Below are 16,612 nucleotides of genomic sequence, written 5' to 3' on the forward strand. Positions count from 1 at the left end.
TTATTTCACCACTCTTTCAATATCAATTTACTTACATCTTGGTCAAATTAAGATTCAATTCAATATTTTTATTTTAAAAATAACACATAACATACAGCAGGTTCTGATTTAATCAATCTTTAAATTCACACATTAAGCAAATATTTACTTTATGCTCACAAAGTGCCACTCTGTTCCTACAGATAAAACTGCAGTAAGAGAAGCTAATCCCCTATCCCCATTGAGTTTGCATTCTAAAAGGAACACGTTCAGTAAAATTATCCAAATAATCATGCAATATAATTTTCAGTAAGTATAAGTGTTATGAGGAGAAATAAAGTAGGCTAAGAGACAAGACACAGAGCTGCCTTTTAAGGATGGTCTGGTAATTCCTCTCCATAGTCCTGTTTTAGCAGAGATCTAGTAAAATATAGAAGTAATCCAGGCAAAAACCTTGGGAAAGAATATTCTTAGGGGAGAAAAGAGCAAGTGTCAAGAGAAGAAATGACCTCAGATCCTTCTAGGAAGTTCAGTATGACTGGAACAGAGGGGGCCAAAGGGGAATTGCTTGAAGATTCTCTCAAAAAGGCAGCTCAGGGACCAGTAGGACCATAGAGGCCATGCCAAGAAATTGCATTTCATTATCAATGTGACGGGAAGCTCTCTTATGGTTTTAAGTGAGGGGATAAGAGGATCTGGTTTTTATGTTTAATGGATAATTATCATGACTGTGGTGAAAGATGAAAGAAAGAGGTGATGAAGGGAGACCAGAAGCCTATTGAAATGGTCCAGGAGAAGCACCAGTAGGAACTTATCGTTATTGGTGGCACCGATGGTAGAGTGGTCAAAATCAGGAAAAATATGGGAAGCAAAAGTGGGAAGAGCTTTTCACTTCATCCATCCATCCATCCATCCATCCATCTGTCCATCTATTATTGATCTGTTTATACACTCACAAATACATCTAGAAAAATAATCTGTGATGTCATTAGATTTTGAGTAACTTTTTTGTTTTGTTTTGTTTTGTTTTGTTTTGTTTTTTGTCTTACTTAATGACAAAGATATGCATGTGTGATTTTTACAAAAACAGTGACCACAGTGATTGATGACAAGAGTGAGAGACAAGGAAGCATAATGGTCATTAAAAAGACAATGAATTAGTATCTCCTGGAATAATGAGGTTTTTTCACGTAAACACCTTTAGTAACAGAAACCAAGATTTAAGTATCATCTCCGAAAACGAGAGGGCTGAATGCCCACACATGTCACTTTCTGGACATCTGTGTTTAGAGTTTGCCATTCAGCTTCTATAGAAAGAACTAGAAGAAAAAGGTAATAGCAACAAACAACATATGGTGGAAATTAAAGGGATAAATAATCTAGAGAAAATGTGATTGTTAACAGTTACATTTTAATCTTTTAGGAGTGATGCCAAGTAGCAGATTAAGAGCTCTTTCAAAATTTCTTGGATAAACTTTTGTTTGTTTTTCAAGCAACACATTGCTAATTAAAAATCCAAATACACTGTGCTGCATATTTAAAAGGCAAATGTTGACATGTAACTTTGTCAGATTTTGACAGATCTAGGTTGAGAAATTTTGAATTTCTGATAGAGTGAAATAAATTTGCAATACCACACGTTAATTAGACTGGAGTTTGAGTCACAGCTTTGTAAATACCTAAATGAGGAAACAAATCGGATGATGTTAAAGAATTATGTAACACCACCACCCTGAAATGTGTCAGGGGGATCTTTGAAACCGAAATGACAAGATGTACCAAGCCAACAGTTTGAAAAGAATGAAGTAGTGTTATACCAGGGATTGTTACAGTATTACAGAAATAACCAGTGTTCGGTCTCTCTCATGCTTTCATTCATCAAAAAACAAAATCCCCCAGCGACTTCACACGACCCACCTATCATTATCTTTCTCTGCTGCTGTTCTTTGTCTGCTTTGTTGATTTCAGGGCTAGTGATCAGAAGTAGAAAGAGGCTGCAGATTCCCGGATCTTTAACTTAAACATTGCTGTGGCAACGTCTGAATTTCACCAATAGCCCTCTCTAGGGATTGGTGATCTTCCAAACTCCAGGAGGTCAGTTCCCTGATTGCTAGCTCTCCCCGTTATACCAGGATTTGTTTTATTCTACACAATTTTTTAAAAACATTTCCTGTTAATATATGTAGCTACAATTCAATATGTTTTGTCCATCTATGAAATTCTATTTTTGTACGTGTACAAACTAAAACTATTTTGATCTCTCCAGAAAATCTGGAATTTGTCATTTTTCAACTAATTTTCCTTTTTCTTAAACTATAAAATTTATAATATTTATTTTTACTGTAAATATATTTTTCTACCATATTTGCTAACTGGCTGTTGCCCTTAAAAACTTTGAAAACAAGGGGACGCCTGAGTGGCTCAGTCAGTAAAGCATCTGACTTTGGCTCAGGTCATGATCTCATGGTTTGTGAGTTCGAGCCCTGCATCAGGATTTGTGCTGACAGCTCAGAGCCTGGAGCCTGCTTCGGATTCTGTGTCTCCCTCTCTCTCTGCCTCTCCCTGACTCATGCCTCTCTCTCCCTCTCAAAAAAATGAATAAATGTTAAAAGAAAAAAATTAAAAAAACCCTAGAAAACAAGATGGACATACTAAATCAAAAGCAAGCATAAAGATAGAAATGATGAAGAACGGAAATCAATATAATAGAACAAATAACTCTAAAATTACAATAAATAAAAAAAAATGGTGTTGGTTACAATGTAGACACAGCACAATGGAATAGAACACAGAGCTTGGAAACAGACGCACAAACCTAGTCACCTGAGCTTTAATTAAGATCCAAGCCAATTGAGAAAAGTACAAGTAACGATTTTAACAAGCTGTGCTAGAATTGTCGAGTGTAAACACACAAATATAAGAACATTCACCTATATCTTGCAAATTATACAAAAGTTAAATGGATCATAACCCAAAATGTAAAATGTAACTATATAACTTCTAAGAGTAAGCAGGGAAAATGTCTGTCACCTTTGATATGTGACAGACATTCTTAAAGAAATGAAAAGGCAGAGCAGAAACTCAGAGAAATTATTTGCAAACTTCACTTATGACAACAAATCCAGAATAAAGAACTCTCAAACTCAATAGTCATTAAGAAATCAACGAAAACAAATTTCAGCAAAATATCATAACAGACACATCACCAAAGGATGGCAAATAAGCACGCAAAAATATGCTCAACAGCAGTAGCCATTAAAAAATTGCAAATTAAAACAAGATACTAGTATGTACCTCTTCTGACAATACCAGCTGCATGTGTAGTTGCTGAGTTCCCAGACTTTCATAGATTCTGGGGGGAAAGAAAAATGGTAGAGTCACTTATTAGCATTTTTATAAAGTTAAATAGACACTTATCTTATGACCCAGAAATCTCATGCCTACCTATTTACTAAAGAAAAATGAAGACTTATGTTCACCCAAAAACCTGGATGTGAATATATATAGAAAACTTTACATATAAATGCTAACAAGTGGGAACAACACATACGTCCTTTAGTAAATTCAATATAAGGAATATTATGCAGCAATAAAAAGGAATAAACGACCGAGTGATGTGACAACGTGGATGGCTCTTAAATATATGTTGCTAAGTGAAAGGAGCCAGATCCCAAAAGCTCCATCTTGTACGATGCCATTTATATGATATTCTGCAAAAAGGTAAACGTTAGGGATGGAAAACAATGTTTTCTAGGATACTGAGTAGAAGGCTGTTTTAACTATAAAGGGACAGCATGGGAAAATTTTTGGACTGCTTGAACTGTTCTATATCAAGACTCTTATGGTGGATAGACGACTTTGTGCATTATTAAAACCCATAGAATAATATACTGCATAGTACAAATTTTATAGTATATAAGTTGAAAAACTTCTCAGCTTAGAATATAGAGGAAATCCAGAATGTCATTAATTCATAAAACAGTTAAGTCAGTGTGTAACCAAATGTGGCCATCCCTGAAACGTATTCCTTCTCTCCTTTTCCTTACTTTTCTCCAGAAGATGCTTGGCCTTGGGACAGATATTTGTGTCTGCAGGATCATATTTTACAGATAGCGATTGTGTAAGAGGAAAGGAGAATGGCCAGATCTAAGGATATGACAAAAACAATTGCACTACTGTATGTAATGTATGAAATGTTTGTGATGCTGAAAATTATAATGCCTTGACGTATTTTCTTAATTTCATTAGTTTTAGCAATGAAAATACAAATACACTGGATGTTCTCAACAAACCTAGTCATTTTCATTAGTGGAATGAAATGAAGTATGTTTTTCATGACATAGATTTTTAAAAATAATTCTACTAGGTCTTTGCAGATGGCTTTATTTCTTTTTTTAAAGAAATCTTATTTATTTATTTTGAGAAAGACAGAGACAGCATGAGTGGGGGAGGGACAGAGAGAGGGAGAGGGAGAGGGAGAGAGAGAGAGAGAGAGAGAGAGAGAGAGAGAGAGACTGAGAATCTCAAGCAGGCTCCACACTGTCAGCACACAGTCCGATGCAGGGCTCAAACCCCCAAAGCCGCGAGATCATGACCTGAGTGAATCCGAGAGTAGGACACTTAACTGACCGAGCCACCCAGGTGCCCCACAAATGGCTTTATTTCTTAATACTTAAATTAACTCATCTTAACTCCTTATTAAGATATTCTGGAAGTGAGGGAAATTAAAAATAGAGTTAATTCACTCACTTTCAGCGACAGCAAGAACAAGATAATGATTTTTTTTTTTTTCCAATGGGGTATATTGGTTCTTACAAAAATGTTTAGAAGATCAGCCTTTCTGCATCCATGGCAATTGCGTAGGTAGGCTCTGATTATAACAGGTCAAGTTCCCAGATTATGTCACTCTTCTGAGAAAATCTTTTAATGGTTTTGCATTACTTCTGGAACTAGGTCTAAATTCATTTTTCATGGGATACCATTGGTCATCAAGCCAAGTGATTCTAGATATCATCATATCTACAAGAAAATAGATAGGATTTCACTTTTCTCTCTTTTTTTTTCTTTTATCTACTCTCTTCCTCAATATTTTGTATGAAACTATTAACAAAAGTACAGCTTACTCTCATTGTAAAGGATTTGTGTGTCCATAGAAGGGATATTAGCTCTTTAAACTCAAGGGGGCATCAAAAAGATAGTTAAATATTCCAGTTAAGTGTCCTAGTTAAAGTTGCTACTGCTGAAAATTACAAAAGTAACAGTTCAATAAACAGTGAGGGAGAAAATATCATTTAATTAGAACTGCTGAATTGACCACAGTATGCCAACAGAAACAGAGATTTTCATTTCTGAAACTGGGCTAACTATGGTCATATCATTATATATATTCAAGTGAATCTTTTTTTTATATGAAATTTATTGTCAAATTGGTTTCCATACAACATCCAGTGCTCCTTCCAACAGGTGGCCTCCTCAATGCCCATCACCCACCCTCCCCTCCCTCCCACCCCCCCATCAGCCCTCAGTTTGTTCTCAGTTTTTAAGAGTCTCTTATGGTTTGTCTCTCTCCCTCTCTAACTTTTTTTTTCCTTCCCCTCCCCCATGGTCTTCTGTTAAGTTTCTCAGGATACATGAAAACATATGGTATTTGTCTTTCTCTGTATGACTTATTTCACTTAGCATAACACTCTCCAGTTCCATCCACGTTGCTACAAAAGGCCATATTTCATTCTTTCTCATTGCCACATAGAATTCCATTGTGCATATAAACCAAAATTCCTTTATCCATTTGTCAGTTGATGGACATTTAGGCTCTTTCCATAATTTGGCTATTGTTGAAAGTTCTGCTATAAACATTGGGGTACAAGTGCCCCTATGCATCAGCACTCCTGTATCCCTTGGGTAAATTCCTAGCAGTGCAAGTGAATCTTTAAGTTCCAATTTAGTATACATTCCATTCCATTCTGATATAAACCACGATGCATTGCCTAAAGAGAATACATGATCGGCCCCATAGAAAGTTGAATAACCTGTGTTATACTTTTTCCTAAATTTACTTTTTATTTTTATTTATTTGCTGTTGTTGTCCAAGGTTTATTGAAGATAGTGAGCACCATAAAAAGATTCAAACAGCCCCACATGGTGTTTTGAAATCCATCCCATCTGTAGGCTGGGTAACCTACGGTTTGGACAGACCACCCAAGTTCAAAAGTTTCAACATTTCCTTAGTGTCTGGATCTACTTCAGCCATCTCCTGATCCAAGGCTGAGAACTCAGGTACATAATGATTCATCCTTTCTCTCTCCTCCCCCTGCAGCTTGATGGAGGTAACTCTCCCCCTGCAGCTTGATAGAGGTAACTCTCAGCAGGCCTCTCTGAATCTGCTTCATCAGATGTGTGACACAGCCTGCTGTCTTATTGCGTGGCTTCTCGCTGGGAATAATGGTGGTCCCCTTGCCTGTGCGTTTGTTGGTGTGGAAGTCATTGCCCAGGTGAATGCAGTGTTTCTTAATGATGACCCAGCCTGCCTTCCTCATGGTTTTGGTGCTCAGGTGGCCCATGTTGGCGGGTATAGTCTCTGTTGGGGTTTTAAATAAATACAGGTTTAATAAGAATGATGATTTTTTAAATGTACATTGTAACATTTCCCTAACATTGCAAACTAAATGCAAATGCATTTTCATCTTTGAATCTTTGCAAGATATTAGCAGATACTGGAACAAAGATTGTCATCTCTATTACAAAGAGTAATGGCTAATATTTATTATTATTGTTTTTATGTTTATTATTATTACTGTAGAGAGAGAGAGAGTGAGAGCAGGGGAGGGGGATGGAGACACACACACACACACACACACACACACACAGAGGGAGAGAAAATCCCAAGCCAACTCCTTGCCCAGCATGGAGCCCCATCTGGGTTTTACCCTAAGACCCTGGGATCACAACCTGAGCCAAAATCAAGAGTCAGATGCTCAACCAATGGAGCCTAGCAACAAATATTGCTAATATTTGTTGACAGCAGTATAGGAGGTACTGTGTCTAATACTTTAAACATATTATCTCATTTAATTCTCACTTAATTCTCAAGCCACCCTATAAGAAAATGACTATTGCTTTATCATTTATTCTTTTAATATTTATTTTTTAGACAGTGATAGAGACAGAGTGCAAGTGTGTGGGGCGGGGGTGCAGAGAGAGAAGGAGACATAGAATCTGAAGCAGGCTCCAGTCTCTGAGCTGCAGCACAGACCCCAATGTGGGGCTCAAACTCGCAAACCATGAGATCATGACCGGAGCTGAAGTCGGACACTCAACTGACTGAGCCACTCAGGTGCCCCAGTACTGATGCTTAAAGGTAAATGTCAGAGCAGGTACTAAGACTCAGGACCACCGAAATGTTCTCAATCACTGCATGCAGCTGCCTTCTGAACGAGGACACTGAAAATCTAAGAACTAGTATTAGGTAGCTAAGCCAGATGTAGAATCCACATTTCTAACTGCTTATCAAACACATTTTACTTCCATTTCACAAGCCATATTTTTATGTGATGCATTCTCCAGCATGCATACAACCTGCTAGTATCTGCCTTTTCATTTCAGAGAATACATAATGTATTTGTTCATCAGTAAACACCATCTTGCTGATTGCTGCATGCCAACATAAACTGCTTATCATCCTCAGTCAGTCATTAACAGCTTTAAAATGGTTACTTTGCTGGGGCACCTGGGTGGCTCAGTTGGGTAAGCAGCCAACTCTTGATCTCAGCTCAGTCATGATCTCCCAATTCGTGAGTTCAAGCCCCACATCAGGCTCTGTGCTGAGAGTATGGAGCTTTCTCAGAGTTCTCTCTCCTCTCTCTGTCCCTACCCCACTTGTGCTCTCAGCAACTCCCCCCCCCACCCCCATCTCTCTCAAAAATAAGTAAATACACTTTAAAAAATAGTTACAGTGCTGAATATTGATAGCTGCATCAAACAACTAATTTCACAATAACTCAGTGCTTTTACTCACACACCTTTTCACTTATCTATGTCAGCAAATGAAAGAACAAATGTTTGTCATTCATACAATTGAGAGCCAAGCCTTTTTTGTTGTTGTTCACAGAAAGAATACTTGGCTCTGAAATAGTTTTAAACACAATTGTTGATGCTATACCAATAAAAGACAAGAATATCGACAGCAGCTTTAAGTCTTACCTGGACTATGTCCACAGCATTAATATAAAAAGGTTAGGTTGTCTGGATCTTATGCTAATTGCCCCACCATTCTACATGTCTTTCTGGAGTCTTCCAAATGTTAGAGTGTTTTAAATTTGAGATTTATGGTTTTCATGTTCATTAAATAACACCAGGTCCTATTGCCCTACTTAATCAAGCAGTAAGATTTAAGTGTCATTTTCAACTTGGACTCAATTTTTCCATAGTATGCACTCAGGCCTTTTTAGCTGGTTAAGAAAAAGAATTTAATTCTTCTTAAAAGTTATAAAGACAAACATCAGCATGCTTTTTTGTGACAGAGAATGCATTCAGAATTAAGAAGCGTGACAATAATTTAACTGCATAGAATTTAGATGTGTTCTGTCATTGACTGGGCTGAGATATATTTTTTAGATGCCCAATGGAAAAGGCAGGTGTTACAAAAGAGAGAAGTTGGAGTCTGGAGACAGGGTGTCGTGCAGTCAAAAGAGCTGAAGGTAAGAGAGATAATTAATTCTCTGTATTACCTTTGTACCTTGGACAAGCTTTAACTTCTTTCTCATCTGCAAATCTGGAATAATATGTATTATAATAATTTAGGGCGACAATGTTGATAAACTCTTATTATAGACGCTGACCACAGAAAGTACTCAAAATGTAATAACCGCCTTTAATGTGTATTTATTTTTGAGAAAGAGAGAGAGAGAGAGTGCGTGCAGGGGAGGGGCAGAGAGAGAGGGAGACACAGAATCTGAAGCCGGCTCCAGGCTCTGAGCTGTGGGCACAGCTGCCTCAGTAATTGCCCTTAGTAATCATTATTTCTAAATGTCAAATAGACAAATGAAGTTCCCCAGATGTTATGTGACCAAGTTAAATATAATATAAATGTATATATAGACGGTTTATGACTACAAAATATTTATCAAAATAGGGTTACTTATTTCAGTTTACAAGGAAATTATAAAATTAAATATCTGTAATATTGTAAGCATATGGAATAGTTAATACTATAATGACTATAAATGAGTAGTGTATTCAACATCTCAAAGCCTTCACAAATCTTAAAATATTTTCATATTTTCTTTAGTTACATTTTTAATTCAAAGTTGAAAACAAACACGAAGTCCCTAGTGTACCCTTCTTTAGGCTCGGGACCCAGATGGCCTTAATGCTCCCATAACTTAATTACATTTTAGACAGTTCCTCCTGACACGAGGTCCTAATCTCCCTTTTCTTAGAGCATTTGCTTTAACCAATCGACATTTTTCTCTGCTTCTTTGAGATGTCTGTACATTTTTTTAAAAGCCTCTTTCCAGTTTCACCACCTGGGATATAATGATGAAAGGAGGTAGCATCCCATCTCCTAGTTTCTGTAAGACAGGAGAAGCCTAAGTTCCATGAATGCTTTGCTCCAACTTGCAAAACTGCCTCCTGTCATAAAGATAGAATGAATTAGCAGAGTCAGATGGACTGATGTCCTACAGAACATTCCTACCAGCTTGTTCCACACATTAAACCCTACCACTACCTGTGTTAGTGAATTTAAGTTCAGACTTCGCCCCCGCCTCTCTCCCCTATTGCATTAGTCTTGAATAAAATCTTCCCGCTCTGTTTAACATTGTCAGTGCAATTTTTCCTTTAATGTGGATTATCTTCCACCCCCAATGCCACTGAGAAAATTTGCAGTATTTTCATAAAATCCAGAAATAAAAAAATACTATAAATAGTTAATAACAAAACTTATAACAATAAGTTGATACATAAATTGATAGTTTTTTTGGACACAAGTATAATCATCTGTCCTTTAAGGGCAGGGTTGCAGGGGTGCCTGGGTGGCTCAGCCAAGCGGCTAACTCTTGATTTTGGGCCATGGTCTCATGGTTCCTGAGTTCAAGAGCTGCATCAGGACTGTGAACTGACAGTGTAAACACTGCTTGGAATTTCTCTCTTTCCTTCTCTGCCTCTGCCTGCCTCTCTCTCTGTCTCTCTCTCCCAAAATAAATAAATAAACTTTAAAAAAAAAGCAGCATTGCAAACTTTCAGTTACTATTTCTCATATATTGCTCAGATTGCAAGATTTTTTTTCAACATACACTTTTTTGCCTAATATCTGCTACAATTAAAGACATATTCCAAAATTTGGCACATGTATGGTTTACTCTCCAAGCTTTCTTCTTCTATTGTTATCAGTTTTAAGGTGGAATAGGAAGGACATAAAAACTCTAAATGACAGATGTTGAGATTTGACTGTGAAAATATTGATGCCAACAAAACTAGATGATGTTTTGACAACTTCTCAGGCTGAACCTTTTTTACCACCTCCTGTGCCTTCCCCTATTAATGGGCTTTTTCAAAAAGACTACTTGATGGATTATCCATTCAGCCTCTTTAAGTGACTCACTAGGACCCCTTCATTTACAATGAGGCAGCTGAGAGAGCTAATTACCAAACTAAGCAAGACCCAGCAGGAACCAGTAATCATTAGTCACACATTTACCACACCTGGTAAAGGAATAAATTTAGGAGGGAGAGCTTTTGATGTCTGTTATTTTTTGACATGAAAGTAGGTGAAATTCTTGATGCGAACTCTTGGTGGCCAAATGTCCTCCCGAAAGAGAAGCTAATTTCCATAAAAACTTTATGGAAGAGGAATCAAGACACTGAAGGAAGATATGGGAGTGTTGGTAAGGAGGAAAAGTCACTGCTTCTCTTTCTCTTTCAGTCTCTGCCTCAGCTTTTGAAAAAAATGAAAGAATATTAGCATGAATGGATTTTCTTAATGAACCAAAAGATAGTATGTTTTGCTTGTCATTATGGCATAACAACTGAATTTACATTCATTATTGGCCATTTAGTAAATACCACTTTTTTTGTTTGTTTGTAATCCTGCAAAGTCCTTTCAGGATTCATTCCAAAATATAAAAAGATTGATTAGCATCATAATTTTAGCTAGAAAATTCAAATTATAAATAGAACTCATGAATGAATGATGAGAAAAGACTCACCATTTTTACCAATGCAGAGATCTCTATCAGGCAGCTGAAGACATAACAAGAAAACAAAACAAAACAACAACAAATGTATGTATTTGTTAAAGTTCTGCTTTGAGTCATGCATTCTATATCTCTTGGTGTCAGCTACAAAATCGTTTTAAACAACCGTATCAAATCCTTACTGTATATGCTGTCTATAATGATGTAGGAAACAAGAGAAAAGGAAAAAAAAAAATTAAATATCCCTTCAACTTACAGCCCCTTGACAAGTCCTTGAAACAGACAGAGTGACCTTCCTCGAGGAGTTCAGCTGCCTCCATGATGACACTTTGCCAAGGACAAAAGGAAATCTTAGCCCAGCACCCCAGGATTCTGTAAGTCTACTTTAGCAAATAAAAATTCCATTGGAAACTTCTTTATCTCTACCCCCCTCCACAACATATATGCTGGCAATCATATGCCAAGCTTATGGTCCCTTGATATACATCTGAAGGGTCTCATGAATGAGTTTTCACTAAACAGTAATGAAGGACCTTCCCTAAAGCAGCTAGCCCCTCAAAGTTCTAGAAGCCTTATTTCCAAAATACCTTAGAGACTCACTCTATCCCTAACCCCCTGCCAACCTGAAAGTATATAATCAGTCACCCATCACAACCTCAATGCAGCAACTTCTGTCCATGGGTCCTGTCCCCATGATTTAATAAAACCACCTTTTTGCACCCAAGACGTGTCAAGAATCCTTTCTTGGCCATCGCCTCAGGACCACAACACTTCATACCATGTCACATAATATCACTCCTGATGACATCTGGTTCACTCTATCAAAGAAAGTGGCAAAATTTGTTTGGCAAATTTTTTTTTTCTCTGAACCCATATTGACTGTAGTGATTACCTTTATTTTAGAAAGTACTCACATCTCATGAGTGTAAAGGTTCAATTTACAATCATGTCTATGCAACTCATATATATTTTAACTGTATACGGAGTTCTGAAACACACCGAATAACATTTTGAAAGATCTATTCAGTTAATATAATGCGCTTCAAAATTCTCCTAAATGTGCATGTATTTATAGGAAGCACTATTTTCAATGTGGATCCATTCCATAAGACATCCTTTTGAGGTAGAGAAGCTAAAGGCACTGTTTTAGAAAGACTCCATCTCTGCGGTTTTCTGTCAGGCCCCATTTCCTCAGGTTCAGTGTTTTGTCTCTGAATAAGCCAAAGAAGCTATGTTTCCACTTTAAGGAGGAAGCAAAAGTTAATTCTCTGAGTTTCATCCCAGGCCCCAAGCACTTAATGACGTCTGAGAAGAGCCAGATCCCACATCCCAAACGTGTTCAGGACATTAGCTTCGAACAAATCTCGACTGATGCTGGCATCTATACCCCCTACCTTCAGTGATTTGTGGAATGACACCTATCCTTCACCTGGCACTCGCCTTTGATCGGACCCTACCTGGATTCCTGAAGGAACACGTACACTAGACCCCTTTCCAATGTAAACCCGTAAACTCAAGTGATGACATGACTCATTTTCCTTTCCTTCCCAAGTCTTCCAGATGCTCTGTCTGCTATTCTCTGTCTGTCACTTCCACTATTCAATAAACTGTTTCACTTTCTCTGGCTCAAGTTTGATCTGTGTCTCGAGTGAAACCAAGGACCCGCGTGGCTGGTCCTATGGGACCCTCCTCTGCCTCCTCAGATTCAGCCTGCCTGCATCACCTTCTTCTCTCAAAAAAGCATCTGGATCCTCAGGCAACGGTCACACATGCAAAGTGTGATCCCAGCCTCCTGACATGGGCACCGGTAGCTGAAAAATGGTGGCCACACAAACCAAGTTTTGATTATCAGAAATTCTCTCCCAGGCATATGGAATATGGACTAGAAGATAACCAGTGAGTCTGTATGCATGACTAACACTTGAACATTACAATCTCTGGTACATGGGGATGTCTAATTTCTTTTTGTTTTCAATGTTTACTTATTTTTTTTTAATTTTTTTAACGTTTATTTTTGAGACAGAGAGAGACAGAGCATGAACGGGGGAGGGTCAGAGAGAGAGGGAGACACAGAATCTGAAACAGGCTCTGGGCTCTGAGCTGTCAGCACAGAGCCCGATGCGGGGCTCGAACTCACGGACTGTGAGATCGTGACCTGAGCCGAAGTTGGCCGCTTAACCCAGACGCCACCAATGTTTACTTATTTTTGAGAGAAAGAGAAAGGGGTAGAGAGAGTGGGCAAGGGGCAGAGAAAGAGGGAGACAGAGGATCCTAAGGGGGCTCCACGCTGACAGCAGAGAGCCCGATGTGGGGCTCAAACTCATGAACCATGAGATTACGACCTGAGCCGAAATATGATGCTTAACCAACTGAGCCACCCAGGCACCCCTGGAATGTCCAATTTCTATGATGTAGTTTGAAAATGGAAAAAGCATATCTTCGACAAGAAGAAAAAAATGATGCAGATAAACAGAATAAAGCAACAAGTGTGCAACAGGTTAGGCGACCTTGGGATCTTTCTAGATCCCAACTCCAGCTCCTGAGGTCTATCTGCAGGTGCATTTTAAAGCTGCCACTCTTGTATCCCGTTATGACAATTTCCCTTTCTATCCTGGCAGTTGTTCAAGTTGTGTTGCTTTGTGTGTAAGACGACCATAAACCCGTGCAGAGCCCTGGGTAACGTCTACTGCTCCAGTTCCCTCTCAAGTGCGTTTCATGTGACTGTGAATAAAAAGATGTTGTTGTTAATATTATTAAAATAGTTTAATCAGATGCTATTATTCATGAATTATTTTTTGAATCATTGTTATTAAAAACATCATTTAAATAGGCCACGATAAGTTTGCTGGACCTTCAACTGCGTAAACACAGTTCCAAGGTAACTGAAGACCTTTCCTTCAGTGGAGAGTGGTGGCTGAAGCTTGCTCAGATCTGAGTAACTAGGGGGAGCTGTTTGACATCGCTCCCCCGCCAGCCATTTGGCGTACCTCCCCGTTGTGCCATTGTCTTCAGTGGCGACTCCAAGATGCAGGGAGCTGCTAGTCGCTACCTGGGACTGTCAGTGGGAAATGTGGGAAATTATGTTATGCTCATATGAAACCTGGAATGAGCAAGTTCAACTATTCTTTTATACATTTGGTTTTTGAGTAATGACTGTGTTTAGTTTTTGTCATAGCATTTTTTGCCTGCAATGAACTAAAAAAAACAAAAAAGGAACTTCACACCTAATGAAAGAGCACTGAATTTCCCTGTTTCATTCTTTACACCATTCATTTATCAAAGGACGGATCCAAATTAGTGTTACTTAATTTCTTTCTTTTTTGTTGTTGTTCTTGAGAGAGAGTGGGGGAGGGGCAGAGGGAGAGGGGAGAGAGAATCGGAAGCAGGCTCCAGCCCAGTGCGGAGCCTGACACTGGGGCTCCAGCCTGTGACTGTGAGATCGGGACCTGAGCCGAAATCAAGAATGGGACGTTTCACGGACTGAGCCACCCCGGCGTCCAAATTTTGCTTGGTTTCAGTTTCAATTTTGCTTACGCACTTATAAAAATGAAGCATGGTTAGGAAGCTTTTATACCGTTGGCAGAAGTTTTGCAGATGTTTACATAATATCAGTGTCATATCAGTGTTGGTCTAGGGTCTCCAGAAAAACAGAACTAACAGGAGATAGACACAGGCATGCACACACAGAGTTTTTCTAAGAGGAGTTGGCTGTCCTAATTATGGAGGCGGAGAAGTTCAAGATCTGTAGTCAGTAAGTTCGGGTCTCAGTAGAGTGGAGGTATAAATTCTAGTTTGAGTCTGAGTCCAAAAGCAGGAACAGACCAGGTCCCAGATTGAAGACACTCAGGAAGAGAGAAAGAATTCTTACTCTGCCTTTTCTTCTATTCAGGACCTCAGAGACTGGATAAAGCCCACCCACATGGGGGGTGGGGGGCACAAGGTGCTTTCAGAGATTATTTCCTAGTTATTCGATTATACTAGACTTTAGTTTTATTCTTCCTATGTTGATGAATGTTTTAAGCTTTTACGAGAAAGTTTTATGTTTTTATCATCAGGGAAACAAAAAAAATGATTTTGCGTGTAGTAGAATTACTGATGGATAGAACTAAAAGTCACAAAATATTTTTTTGTTTGTTTACATTTTTGATAGTTTGAACTTTGCCTTTGGTTTTGATTAGGATAATATAAGGACACAAAAGTAAGTGAATTCCATAGTATTTTGTATCTTAATTTGATTATATAAAGTGTTCAGAAAACGCTGAATAAAATGGTGAATTCTGATGAAATATTACCTCATTGAAAATTCACCTAATATATTTTTTATTCAAGAAAGTTTCAATAGCCGATGAGTTTAACCAGATATTAACTGTCCCTCTTAGCATTTGGGAGTTCATTAGCTATCTATCACTATAACAAATTACCACAAAACTTAGTATCTTAAAACAACCAATATTTATTATCTAACAATTTCTGAGGGTTGAGAATTCAGAAGTATCTTAGCTAGTTGTTTCTTGTTCAGAGTGTCCCATGAGGATCATTTAAACTTTAGGCAGGTGCTGTAGTCTCTGAAAACTTGATTGGCATTGGAAGATCTGATTCCAAGCACACATGGGTTGTTTTGGCTGGAAGCGTCCATTCTTTGTCATGTGAGCCCCTCTATAAGGCTGCACATGATGTGACATGACAGAATAATACACTCGTGAAGATGTCTACACCTGAATCACTGGAATCTATGACTATGTTACTTTACATAGTTACTTTACATAATCTATGACTATGTTGCATACGTGATTAAGCTCAGAATTTTGAGATGGAGAAATTTTCTTGAATATTCCAGGTGGACCAATGTAATCGCAGGGCATAAAAGAGAGGCAATAGAGTTACAGTCAGAAAGAGAACACCATGCAACCACTAAAGAAAAGATTGGAGTGCCCATGAGCCAAGAAATGTGGGAAGTTTCTGGAACCAGAAAAGGCAAGGAAAAGGTTCTCCCCTGGGGCCTCCAAAGCAATCAGCCTTTTCAACTTTCAATTTTATCTTCTTAAAACTCATTTTGGAATTCTAACCCCCAGAACTTTTAGAGAATAACTTTATGTTGGTTAAGCCATTAAGTTTGTGGTAGTTTTTTTAAGCAGCACCGGGAAACTGATACTTATGGCTTCCCCTCAAGAGAGAAAAAAAAAAAAAAGGAGAAAGAGATCAAGATAGAATCTTTATAATTTCTCTTATAATCCAACTGTGGAGGGTGTATACCATCACTTCTGCTGTGTTCTAATGTTCATGCAAACTAATACTGATATAATGTAGGAGGGGGTTAAGAGCATACATTCTGTGAAACGGGTTTGGGCAGGAGGGCATTTGAAACTTGTCTAAAACATGGGATATTCTTAAAGTTACAACATCATTTGAAATAATGGTTTCCTGTGGCAATTAGAGAAATA

The 16,612-nt window shown here is 38.1% G+C and overlaps 1 long non-coding RNA gene across 1 annotated transcript; it reads left to right on the plus strand.

Annotated features, from left to right (window-relative positions):
- Positions 1–5,891: 5,891 nt before the first annotated feature.
- Positions 5,892–12,791, plus strand: LOC123381031. Its single transcript, XR_006587535.1, has 4 exons — positions 5,892–6,255; positions 8,593–8,675; positions 11,430–11,545; positions 12,456–12,791. It is a non-coding gene; the product is annotated as an uncharacterized LOC123381031 (long non-coding RNA).
- The last annotated feature ends 3,821 nt before the right edge of the window (positions 12,792–16,612 follow it).

The sequence above is a fragment of the Felis catus genome, chromosome D2 (genome assembly GCF_018350175.1).
Source record: "Felis catus isolate Fca126 chromosome D2, F.catus_Fca126_mat1.0, whole genome shotgun sequence".
NCBI lineage: Eukaryota > Metazoa > Chordata > Mammalia > Carnivora > Felidae > Felis > Felis catus.